At 45.8% G+C, this 12938-nt stretch overlaps 1 protein-coding gene across 4 annotated transcripts in view; it reads left to right on the top strand.

Moving 5' to 3' along the window:
- Window positions 1-1027: 1027 nt before the first annotated feature.
- The window catches only part of SBNO2 (strawberry notch homolog 2), a 199278-nt gene continuing 187367 nt past the window's right edge, over window positions 1028-12938 (top strand). The window contains exon 1 of one of the 4 annotated variants that reach the window (XM_068233982.1): window positions 1028-1294. The gene's annotated coding sequence lies outside the window, so the exon portion shown is untranslated. Of the gene's footprint in view, window positions 1298-12938 lie in introns of all 4 variants that reach the window. The other 3 variants (XM_068233981.1, XM_068233980.1, XM_068233979.1) reach the window with 3 other exon arrangements.

Here is a 12938-nt window from a genome sequence, read left to right as displayed (position 1 = left end):
AAAAAAAAAAAATCTATCTGGTAGGTGAATGTAACAGAAAATTGTATGGTGTACCTAGCATAAAGACATGAAATGGAGTAATCAACTGTGCTCCACTATCTGAGCCAATATCCCTGCCTCACACTTTCCCAGTCACCGCTGTAAGTGTCAGGAGGATGGAGGGCAGCATGCAGTGCAAGGGTGGTGATTAGTGATGGGAATTCCGGCTCTTTTTAGAGAATCGGCTCCCATTAAAGAGCCGGCTCTTATGGCTCTGAATCGGCTCTTCATTAAATGTCACTAGACACCACTCAGAATCGGCGTAAAACCCCGCCCCCCTCTCTATGACTGCTTATCTGACTGGAGCAATCCCTCCTACTACTGCTCTGCTCCCCCCATACACCCCTACAAGCTGAAAGAGTAGGACTACATCTCCCAGCATGCCTCAGCGCCCTTTATCACAGAGCAAAGCAGAGCTGTGTGGGGCGGCTGAGGCATCGGCTCTTTTAAAACTGAGAACCGGCTCTTGTCGTTCACAGCAAAGAGCCGGCTCGTTCGCGAACGACCCATCACTAGTGGCGATATAGGAAAGTTAACCCTCTATGCTACAGCCCATGCCCCTGTACACACCAGAACAATCTCACTTATCCCTAATTGTTCATTATTTTGCGCAGGGGAAATAAAACTCCTTCAAGGCAAATGGATAACGTTGATCTTACCACCTATCTCATTTTCAAGCATAGCTTCCAGCTGAGTTGTTACTACTCACCTTGTCCTCTCCTCCACCGAGAACTCTTGCCAGATCCCACAGCGAGGTAAAAACATACCGCCGCTGCTGGTGTTTATCTGCTCCTCCTGCCTGCCAAACTCTCGAGAGACCTGTGATTTCACCGCCTCCTCCTGGCTCTTTGTCTTCGTCAATGCAGCTCTGCAATCATGTAGCCCTGAAGAAGGTTGTGTAACACAAATCATTGCTTCTCACGCAGCCTCCTTCAGGGCTTCTATGGGTCGCCTGACGTGTTGAAGCAGCAAAGATTCTGAACCTGTATAGTAAGGTCCTACGTTCGCCCCCGTGTGGTTGGTACGCTCAACACTGAACGAGCGGATAGAGACAAAACAGAGAGGGAGGAAACGGAGGGATCACGTTCAGAGAACTCGCGAGAGTTTACCAGGAAGCCAGAGAACCAGCTAAACTCCAGCAATGGTGGTTTGGACCTGGGCTACGGGAAACGGCAGCGAAAACAGTCGAGAGCGACGTTAGAGCCCGAGTAAAGTGTCGAGGGCACGCCGGGAGCTGCGCTTGACAACGGGGCAGGTGGTGAGATACACATTAACTATTTGCTTTGAAAGGGGAGTACATTTTATTGTGAAATACAAAGTTTAAACGAGAGTGAAGGACTGTATGAGGTAATGTGAACTCATAATAAGGGATTCCCTTTTTTGAGAGCTTATATATACCTTCTACAGATTGTGGAGAGTTTTGGAGACTAAAGTTAGGACCTTGAACTGGATCCCCAATAGTTAATTGGCATCCATTGAATTGCTTGAAGGGGAAGAGCAGCAGTTGAGCAGGAAGGGAAGTGGATGAGTCAAGAGCAGGAGCTCCACATAGACTGGGGGGATAGTAGCCTGTGAGTATGTAGGACACAGAGCAGGGCATTGAAGTAGCCGAGGTGGGATATTAAGACATTCACTAGCATTTTAATAGTATCCAGAGTGAGGAAGGGCAAGGAATAAATGACAGAGTAGAGTTAAAGGAAACTAAACACCTACGTGACAAAATATATAAAACAAACCTCCCCATAATTGGGCTTCTCTCCCCATGTCCCCTGGGGACTGCAGAGGAAAAGCATCTTTCTAGATTCGGGGGCCAGACACACTACACATGACTTTTTCCTTGTCTACTTTTATGTCAGATTTTGCTAAAACAACGCGTTTTATGGGTCTTGGCCTGTTTTATCAGGTCAATAAAAGTGCCTGGAATGTTGTCGGTTACGAGCATAAGCACCAGTGTTTCAGGCACTTTCATTGACCTGATGAAGTGGGCCAAGACCATGAAACGCGCTGTCTATTGTGCATTAATAAATACCTTTTCCATTAATTATTGGTTTGGCCTGAGAAGGTAAGACATTACACTTCCCACCTATATAGTAGTTTTAGTTGTCTGTCATCAAGGGTGCCTCCACCACAGTTTTAGCATGGTCCATACTCTTTGGGGTTTATAGCCACGAGGACCTGCAGTCCTCACAACTATCCCAGGAGAGCGACCAACCAGTGGGGGTGGTTATATTCCCACAGGCTCTGAACGTGGTTGCAAATTCTTGCAACTCACCTTTGTAAACGTATAATATTATTTATATATACAGTAAAGACCAAAAGTTTGGACACACCTTCTCATTCAAAGAGGTTTCTTTATTTTCATGACTCTGAACATTGTAGATTCACACTGAAGGCATCCAAACTATGAATTAACACATGTGGAAGTATAGTACATAACCAAAAAGTGTGAAACAACTGAAGTAATTGTCATATTCTAGGTTCTTCAAAAGTAGCCACCTTTTGCTTTGACTACTGCTTTGCACACTCTTGGCATTTTCTTGATAAGTTTCAAGAGGTAGTCACCTGAAATGGTCTTCCAAAAGTCTTGAAGGCGTTCACAGAGATGCTTAGCACTTGTTGGCCCTTTTGCCTTCACTCTGCGGTCCAGCTCACCCCAAACCATCTCGATTGGCTCTCCTTCCTGGTCAAATAGCCCCTACACAGCCTGGAGGTGTGTTTGGGGTCATTGTCCTGTTGAAATATAAATGATGGTCCAACTAAACGCAAACCGGATTGAATAGCATGCCGCTGCAAGATGCTGTGGTAGCCATGCTGATTCAGTATTCCTTCAATTTTGAAAAAATCCCCAACAGTGTCACCAGCAAAGCACCCCCACACCATCACATCTCCTCCTCCATGCTTCACTGTGGGAAACAGGCATGTAGAGACCATCCGTTCACCTTTTCTGCGTCGCACAAAGACACGGTGGTTGGAACAAAAAATCTCATTTGGGCTCATCAGACCAAAGCACAGATTTCCACTGGTCTAATGTCCATTCCTTGTGTTCTTTAGCCCAAACAAGTCTCTTCTGCTTGTTGCGTGTCCTTAGCAGTGGTTTCCTAGCAGATATTCTACCATGAAGGCCTGATTCACACAGTCTGCTCTTAAAGGGAACCAGAGAGGAACGATGATTAAAAATAGAAAAAGCTTTTATACATACCTGGGGCCTCTTCCAGCCCCATAAGCCTGGATCACTCCCACGCCGCCATCCTCTGCTTCCTCTATCGCCGGTCCCGGGTCCCGTCACTTCCGGCGGACGCGGCCAATTGTCCGCATCACAGGGGCTCCCTCCATACCCTTACGTATGCAGCTGCGCAGTATGCAGCCACACGCTTACGTATATGGAGGGAGCCCCTGTGATGCGGACACTTGGCCGCGTCCCCCGGCCGACTGGCGGTAATGACGAGACCCGGTATCGGCGGATACAGACAGCGGAAGATGGCGGCGTGGGAGCGATCCATGCGTATGGGGCTGGAGGAAGCCCCAGGTATGTATAAAAGCTTTTCCCTAACGTCTCTGGTTCCCTTTAACAGTTGTTATAGAGATGTGTCTGCTGCTAGAACTCTGTGTGGCATTGACCTGGTCTCTAATCTGAGCTGCAGTTAACCTGCGATTTCTGAGGCTGGTGACTCGGATGAACTTATCCTCCGCAGCAGAGGTGACTCTTGGTCTTCCTTTCCTGGGGCGGGTCACATGTGAGCCAGTTTCTTTGTAGCGTTTGATGGTTTTTGAGACTGCACTTGGGGACACTTTCAAAGTTTTCCAAATTTTTCTGACTGACTGACCTTCATTTCTTAACTACTTTGGCCTCCTGGACGTAGTAGCTACGCCCAGGAGGCCATGTGCGCGTCCGCGCGCTCCTGGCCGCGGTTCGTTAGCCTGGCAATCAGTGAACCGGGCTATGGTGCCCGATCACTGATTGCTCTCCCCCGCTGAAAAAGCGACAGCTTCTCTCGGAAGCTGTGCTTTTTCCAGCTGTAACGTCCCCCATACTTCGCTCTAAGCGTATGTTACGCTTAGAGTGACGGCATGTAAACAAACTCATGGCCGCCATCTTGTGGCCAAAAAGTAAAACTACAACTACAAGTGAAAAAAATAACTCAACACATTTACATTATAAAACTATGGCTTACATCCCACCCTCCCAAAAATACCCAAATAAAATGTTTAACCTTCCTGGCGGTAAGCCCGAGCTGAGCTCGGGGTAAGCCGCCGGAAGGCACCGCTCAGGCCCCGCTGGGCCGATTTGCATAATTTTTTTTTTGCTGCACGCAGCTAGCACTTTGCTAGCTGCGTGCAGTGCCCGATCGCCGCCGCTACCCGCCGATCCGCCGCTATCCGTCGCGCCGCAGCCGCCCCCCCCCAGACCCCGTGCGCTGCCTGGCCAATCAGTGCCAGGCAGCTCTATGGGGTGGATCGGAATCCCCTTTGACGTCATGACGTCGGTGACGTCATCCCGCCCCGTCGCCATGGCGACGGGGGAAGCCCTCCGGGAGATCCCGTTCTTTGAACGGGATCTCCGATCGCCGGCGGCGATCGGAGGGGCTGGGGGGATGCCGCTGAGCAGCGGCTATCATGTAGCGAGACTTTGTCTCGCTACATGAAAAAAAAAAAAAAATGTAAAAAAAAAGATTTGCTGCCACCTGGCGATTTTTTTGCAAACCGCCAGGAGGGTTAATACAAAAAAAGAAACATTACAATAAAAAAAGCATGTAAATATTTACCTAAGGGTCTAAACTTTTTAAATATCAATGTAAAGATGAAATATTTCTAACATTTTTTTATTTTAAACTTGTAAATAGTGATGGATGCAAAACGGAAAAAATGCACCTTTATTTCCAAATAAAATATTGCCGCCATACATTGTGATAGGGACATAATTTTAACGGTGTAATAACCGGGACATATGGGCAAATACAATACATGAGTTTTAATTATGGAGGCATGTATTATTTTAAAACTATAATGGCTGAAAACTAAGAAATAATGAATTTTTTCAGTTTTTTTCTTATTCTTCCTGTTAAAATGCATTTACAGTAAAGTGGCTCTTAGCAAAATGTACACCCCAAATGAAGCCTAATTGGTGGCGGAAAAAACAAGATATAGATCAGTTAATTGTGATTAGTGATAAAGTTATAGGCTAATGAATGGGAAGTGAAAATTGCTCGGATGCATAAAGTGAAAACGGCTGAAGGCTGAAGTGGTTAAAGAAATGATGGCCACTCATTTTTCTTTACTTAGCTGCTTTTTTTTTTTGCCATAATACAAAGTCTAACAGTCTATTCAGTAGGACTATCAGCTGTGTATCCACCTGACTTCTCCACAATGCAACTGATGGTCCCAACCCCATTTGTAAGGCAAGAAATCGCACTTATTAAAGCTGACAGGGCACACCTGTGAAGTGAAAACAATTTCAAGTGACTACCTCTTGAAGCTCATCAAGAGAATGCCAAGAGTGTGCAAAGCAGTAGTCAAAGCAAAAGGTGGCTACTTTGAAGAACCTAGAATATGACATATTTTCAGTTGTTTGACACTTTTTGGTTATGTACTATACTTCCACGTGTCTTTGAATGAAAAGGTGTGTCCAAACTTTTGGTCTGTACTGTGTGTATCTATCTATCCTATCTATATATATATGTGTGTGTGTGTGTGTGTGTGTGTGTGTGTGTGTGTGTGTGTGTGTGTGTGTGTGTGTGTGTGTGTGTGTGTGTGTGTGTGTGTGTGTGTGTGTGTGTGTGTGTGTGTATATATCAGCCTTGCTCAACCTTTTTTACCTTCGAGGAACCCTGAAAATAACTTTTGGATCTCAAGGAACCCCTGCAAACAATTTTTTGGTCTAGAGAAACCCCCTGCATTTATTTTTCAGGAGGCTTGGTCTTTAAGTAGGTTAGGCTGCTAATTTCACTATCTCCTATTACACTACCACTCATTATACTGTCTCCTGACCCCCCAATTTAGTGCTTCTTGTTACAGTACCACCTATTATAGTGTGCTCTATTATACTTCCTTTACGATGGGGTAAAATGCCAAGGAACCCCTGCAGAGTCCAGGGAACCCTGGTTGAGAAAGATATATATATATATATATATATATATATATATATATATATATATATATATATATATATATATATATATATATATATATATATATATATATATATATATATATATATTAGTGCTGCCCATAATTATTCATACACCTGGCTAACTTTTTGACGGGAAATTTACATAGGTGTCTCCTACAAGATAAGACGATGTACAAGAGGCATTATTGTGGAAAAAAAACACATTTCTCAACTTTTAGTGACATTTGAGCAAGAGGTGTCCAGTCCAAAATTATTCATACCCTTCTCAATAATCGATAGAAAAGCCTTTATTAAGGCTCTTATAGCAATCAAAAGCTTCCTATAATTGCAGACCAGCTTTTTGCATTTCTCCACAGGTATTTTTGCCCATTCATCTTTAGCACAAGCGCTGTAATAAAAGCGCAGGAGATTTGTGGCACCTTAGGCCATAATGGGAAGTGCGGCTATAGTGGCGCACAGTCAGTAACTTCGGCACCGTCAGAAGACTAGCTGAAGTTGCTTTTAAAACACTGTAATTCAGCTTCCGGCAATAGCTGGAAGCTGAATTAAAGGGACTCCGAGCACAAAAAAAAAAGAAAGTTGTACTCACCATGGGCTTTCTCCAGCCCAGTGCTGGTCGGGAGGTCCCACGCCGGCGTCCTGGCTCCTCTCCTTCTCCCCGCTCCGGAATGGCTGGCAGGCCGCAGCCCGGGCGACACTCTCCCGAGTGTCGGGCTTCTTCTTCCGCATATGACGCGGATTACGTCACACGCCGGCCGCCTCGCGTCATCATGGCGGCCGGCGTGAAAGTACTGCGCATGCGCGCTTTGTTCGCGCATGCGCAGTACTTTCACGCCGGCCGCCATGATGACGCGAGGCGGCCGGCGTGTGACGTAATCCGCGTCATATGCGGAAGAAGAAGCCCGACACTCGGGAGAGTGTCGCCCGGGCTGCGGCCTGCCAGCCATTCCGGAGCGGGGAGAAGGAGAGGAGCCAGGACGCCGGCGTGGGACCTCCCGACCAGCACTGGGCTGGAGAAAGCCCATGGTGAGTACAACTTTCTTTTTTTTTTTGTGCTCGGAGTCCCTTTAAATCATTCCCCACTATCTACGTGGACCTAGAGGGGGAATAGTAATTTGAGGCCGCTGGGGAACTTGTGCAGCAGCAGGATAAGCCATATACCGGTTGTATCCTGCGCCCAAGTCTCCCAGCAGCCAGTTCATATGTATGCCTTTAGCAATAAGCTATAAATATTTCAGGTTGGAGGGTCTTCTTGCCATCACCCTGATCTTTACCTCCCTCCACAGATTCTCGATTGGATTCAAGTCAGGACTATGGCTGGGCCACTCCAAAATGTTAATGTTAATTGTCTGCTAATTATTTCTTCACTAATTTTGCTATGTGTTTTGAGTAATTGTCATGCTGAAATGTCCACTGGTGCCCAAAGCTAAGTTTCTCTGCAGACTGCATGATGTTATCATTGAGAATCCTCATGTATTGCTCTTTTTTCATGGTGCCGTTTACTGTGATTAGGCTCCCTGGTCCATTGGCTGAAAAACGCCGCCAAAGCATTAGGTTCTCACCACCATGTTTGACAGTGGGGATGGTTTTCTTTGGGAAGGAAACATCATTGTGACCAAACAATTCAATTTTTGTTTCATCTGACCATAACACAGAAGACCGGAAGTCTTCTTTGTCCAGATGAGCATTTGCAAAGGCCAAGCGAGCTTTGAAGAAATGATTTAGAAATGGCCTTGTAGTCCTTTTCTGACTTGTAAGCAGCCACAATGCAGGTCCTCACGGAGCTCCTTTGTTTTAACCATGACTGTCCACAAATCAACTGCAGAGTGCTGTTGGTTTTCACCTGTTGAGTTGATTAAAACAGCTGTTCCTAATTAATCACAGTAATTAGGATGCTTTAGAACAGCTTGGACTATTTTGAATGGTATAGAACTTTGGATTTTCCCACAGACTGTGACAGTTTGTGAAGGGTATGAATAATTCTGGACTGAACACTTTTTGCTCAAATGTAAATAAAAGTTGAGAATTTTTTTTCCACAATAATGCTTCTTGTACATAGTCTTATTATCATTTGGGAGACACCAATGTCATTTTCCATCGAAAAATTACTCACTGGTTGAATAAAAGTAACTTTAAGTCAAAATTTGCCAGGGGTATGAATAATTATGGGCAGCAGTGTGTGTGTGTGTGTGTGTGTGTGTGTGTGTGTGTGTGTGTGTGTATATGTATATATACTCAGCTCCTCAACTCAGACTCCTCAGTTTATGAAACCACCAACTCCAGCTCCGACTCTGACTCCTCGACACCGACTCCTTAGCCTAATACTTACTTACTAATACTTACCAGGGCTGCGTATTTTGTACAAAAATCATCTGACCCCCCGACTCCTCAGTTTATAAATCCTCCAACTCTGACTCCATGGCCCTGTGTGTGTATTTATATATATAGTGTGTATATGTGTGTGTCTATATACACATATATGTACATATATACGCGCACACACATACATTTGGGCAACCTTGTTAATTGTCATGATTTTGCTGTATAAATCGTTGGTTGTTATGGTAAAAAAGTCAGTTAAATATACCATATAGGAGACATATACAGTGATATTTGAGAAGTGAAATTAAGTTTATTGGATTTACAGAAAGTGTGCAATAATTGTTTAACCACTTGCCGACCGCCCACAGCTGATGGGCGGCGGCAAGGGCTGGGCCCAAACGACCGCAATACGCCCATTGGCTGTGGCGTCGGCGGGCGTGGTTATGCGGCGTTTGCGATCAGCCGCCGGCGACAGGCTCCACACCCCCTCGCGCTGTAACCTGTTCTGTTACTAGCTGCCCGATCGCCGCTGACAAAGTGTATAATAGGCTTTGTAATGTATACAGGCTGCAGCCACCCTAGTCTGCACCCAAGCACACTGATCTCCCCCCCCCCCCTTCCCTCTGATCGCCCACAGCACCCCTCAGACCCCCCCCTGCCCAACCCCCAGACCATTGTTTGCACCCCCCTAATCGCCCATCAATCACTCCCTGTCACTATCTGTCAATGCTATTTTTTTTTTATACCCTAAACTGCCCCCTGCTCCCTCCTGATCCCCTCCCCCCCCCCCCCCCGTGTACTGTATGCCTCTATCCCCCCTGTAATAACCCACTGATCACCTGTCAATCACCCATCAATCACCCCCTGTCACTGCCACCCATCAATCAGCCCCTAACCTGCCCCTTGCGGGCAATCTGATCACCCACCCACACCATCAGATCGCCCGCAGACCCGGCGTCAGATCACCTCCCAAGTGCATTGTTTACATCTGTTCTCTCCTCTAAACGCCCACTAATTACCCATCAATCACCCCCTGTCACCACCTGTCACTGCTACCCATCAGATCAGACCCCTATCTGCCCCTAGGGCACCCAATCACCTGCCCACACCCTCAGAACGCCCTCAGACCCCAGCCCTGATCACTTCGCCAGTGCATTGCTTACATCTATTCCCCCCTCTAATCACACCTTGACACCCATCAATCACCTCCTGTCACCACCTGTCACCCCCTAGCACACCTACCCATCAGATCAGGCCCTAATTTGCCCCGTGTGGGCTCCTGATCACCCGGCCAAACCCTCAGATCCCCCTCAGACCCCCTTCCGATCACCTCCCCAGTGCATTGATTGCATCTATTTTCCCCTCTAACCACCCCGAGACACCCATTAATCACCTCCTTTCACCCCCCTAGCACTCCTATCCATCAGATTAGGCCCAATACAACCTGTCATCTAAGAGGCCCCCCTGCTTATGATCGGTTCCACAAAATTCGCCCCCTCATAGACCACCTGTCATCAAAATTTGGCAGATGCTTATACCCCTGAACAGTCATTTTGAGACATTTGGTTTCCAGACTACTCACGGTTTTGGGCCCGTAAAAATGCCAGGGCAGTATAGGAACCCCACAAGTGACCCCATTTTAGAAAAAAGACACCCCAAGGTATTCTGTTAGGTGTATGACGAGTTCATAGAAGATTTTATTTTTGTCAAAAGTTAGCGGAAATTGATTTTTATTGTTTCTTTCACAAAGTGTAATTTTTCACTAACTTGTGACAAAAAATAAAATCTTCTATGAACTCACCATACACCTAACGGAATACCTTGGGGTGTCTTCTTTCTAAAATGGGGTCACTTGTGGGGTTCCTATACTGCCCTGGCTTTTTAGGGGCCCTAAACCGTGAGGAGTAGTCTAGAAAACAAATGCCTCAAAATGACTTGTGAATAGGACGTTGGGCCCCTTAGCGCACCTAGGCTGCAAAAAAGTGTCACATGTGGTATCGTCGTACTCAGGAGAAGTAGTATAATGTGTTTTGGGGTGTATTTTTACACATACCCATGCTGGGTGGGAGAAATCTCTCTGTAAATGGACAATTGTGTGTAAAAAAATTTACATTTACAGAGATATTTCTCCCACCCAGCATGGATATATGTAAAAATACACCACAAAACACATTATACTACTTCTTCTGAGCACGGCAGTACCACATGTGTGGCACTTTTTTGCAGCCTAACTGCGCTAAGGGGCCAAAGTCCAATGAGCACCTTTAGGATTTCACAGGTCATTTTGAGACATTTGGGTTCAAGACTACTCCTCACGGTTTAGGGGCCCTAAAATGCCAGGGCAGTATAGGAACCCTACAAGTGACCCCATTTTAGTAAGAAGACACCCCAAGGTATTCCGTTAGGTGTATGGTGAGTTCATAGAATTTATTTTTGTCACAAGTTAGCAGAAATTTATTTGTATTGGGTTTTTTTCTCACAAAGTGTCAATTTCCGCTAACTTGTGACAAAAAAAAATCTTCTATGAACTCACCATACTCCTAACAGAATACCTTGGGGTGTCTTTCTAAAATGGGGTCACTTGTGGGGTTCCTATACTGCCCTGGCATTTTAGGGGCCCTAAACCGTGAGGAGTAGTCTACAATCCAAATGCCTCAAAATGACCTGTGAATACGACGTTAGGGCCCTTAGCGCACCTAGGTTGCAAAAAAAGTGTCACACGTGATATCGCCGTACTCAGAAGAAGTAGTGTAATGTGTTTTGGGGTGTATTTTTATACATACCCATGCTGGGTGGGAGAAATCTCTCTGTAAATGGACAATTGTGTGTAAAAAAAATAAATAAAAAAATGGTCATTTACAGAGATATTTCTCCCACCCAGCATGAGTATATGTAAAAATACACCCCAAAACACATTATACTACTTCTCCTGAGTACAGCGGTACCACATGTGTGGCACTTTTTTGCAGCCTAACTGCGCTAAGGGGCCCAAAGTCCAATGAGTACCTTTAGGATTTCACAGGTCATTTTGCGACATTTGGTTTCAAGACTACTCCTCACGGTTTAGGGCCCCTAAAATGCCAGGGCAGTATAGGAACCCCACAAATGACCCCATTTTAGAAAGAGGACACCCAAAAGTATTCCGTTAGGAGTATGGTGAGTTCACAGAAGATTTTATTTTTTGTCACAAAGTTCTGATGCTATGAAACTGTTAAAGAAACACCAAGCCTTTTCAGTGCTGCTGAGTCGATTTTTAGTCCGGAGGTTCACTTTAAATGCCTTTTCAGTTTCCGCTGTTCAGTCTTTTTTAGTCTATACTCAGTTGATTTTATTTTATCTTTTTATTGTTTTATTATATACATATTGTTGACTGAGGGTTGCTGAGTGTTGGCCGTTTAAGCCTTAATAATGGTTGATGGTTGTGAATCTTCATTCTTGACACCTATTACTATGATAATTGTGAATATCCCTTCCTGCGTGTGGAGTTTGAGGGTGTGTCTGTGGTTGATGGGACCGCCCCCTCCACAGGGGGTGGGTATATATGGTTACCCTGTGTCATTTTTCCTCAGCTATGATTAACCACTTGATGACCCACCCTTTAACCCCCCCCCCCCCCCCTTAAGTACGCTAATAGGATACAATGTATTATTGCATTGTAACTAGGAGAAGTGACATAGGCTTCCATCGGAAGCGGCGGCGGGAAGATTATGAATGGAAATATTGTTTCCATTCATAAATTTAATGATCGGATGGCGGAAATCCACGTCGGGAGATAGCTCGGCGGCTGTATGTAAAGAATAAACACTGTTTTTGTACAAAAAAAGTGTTTATTCTCGGCAGACATGCTCGGATTGGCACAGGGGACTTTTGTCCCCTGCAGCCAATCCGCCCTGCTAGCAGCAGCAGCACTATCGCGGGCATCTGCCCGCACGATCGCCTATAGACCCCCCCAAACTGCAGGGACGTGACTAGCGCGTCCCTGCGGATCTAGCTGCGGACATGAAGCTCACGTCCGCGCGGCTGAAATGGTTAATGGAAGCCGGTAGTGCCCTCACCAGTGGCTGTAGGCAGTAGTCCACGTATTGCGCCATTGGCTGTGTTATAGAGTCTATGCCTGCGACTATTGTGGCTCTTGGGAAGCCAAAACGGGCACCTTTTGGAGAAACAGCACAGAGAAATCCAACTTCTTTTTCTCCCATCGTCCTCCACGATGGCTAAGGATGAGACATTGTCTGCTCCCTCCCCAAACGGAAACACCTGCAAGAGTTAAAAGTTTAAGGCACTGCCCTATAAAGGACCTCCCTCTCCCTGTACATTCAGTTTTTGTTTGTTTTCCATTTCACCTGGACGTTTGCACCTGCATAGTTCTTTATTTTATACTGTGGTATGCTTGGGGCGCCCATATATTTGGTTAGGGTTTGCCTGTATGGTGGTGGAGGCCGTAGGTGGT

The sequence above is a fragment of the Hyperolius riggenbachi genome, chromosome 1, assembly GCF_040937935.1.
Source record: "Hyperolius riggenbachi isolate aHypRig1 chromosome 1, aHypRig1.pri, whole genome shotgun sequence".
Taxonomy (NCBI): Eukaryota; Metazoa; Chordata; class Amphibia; order Anura; family Hyperoliidae; genus Hyperolius; species Hyperolius riggenbachi.
Note: the sequence above shows the minus strand (reverse complement) of the source record. Positions and strands in the feature narration are given on the sequence as shown.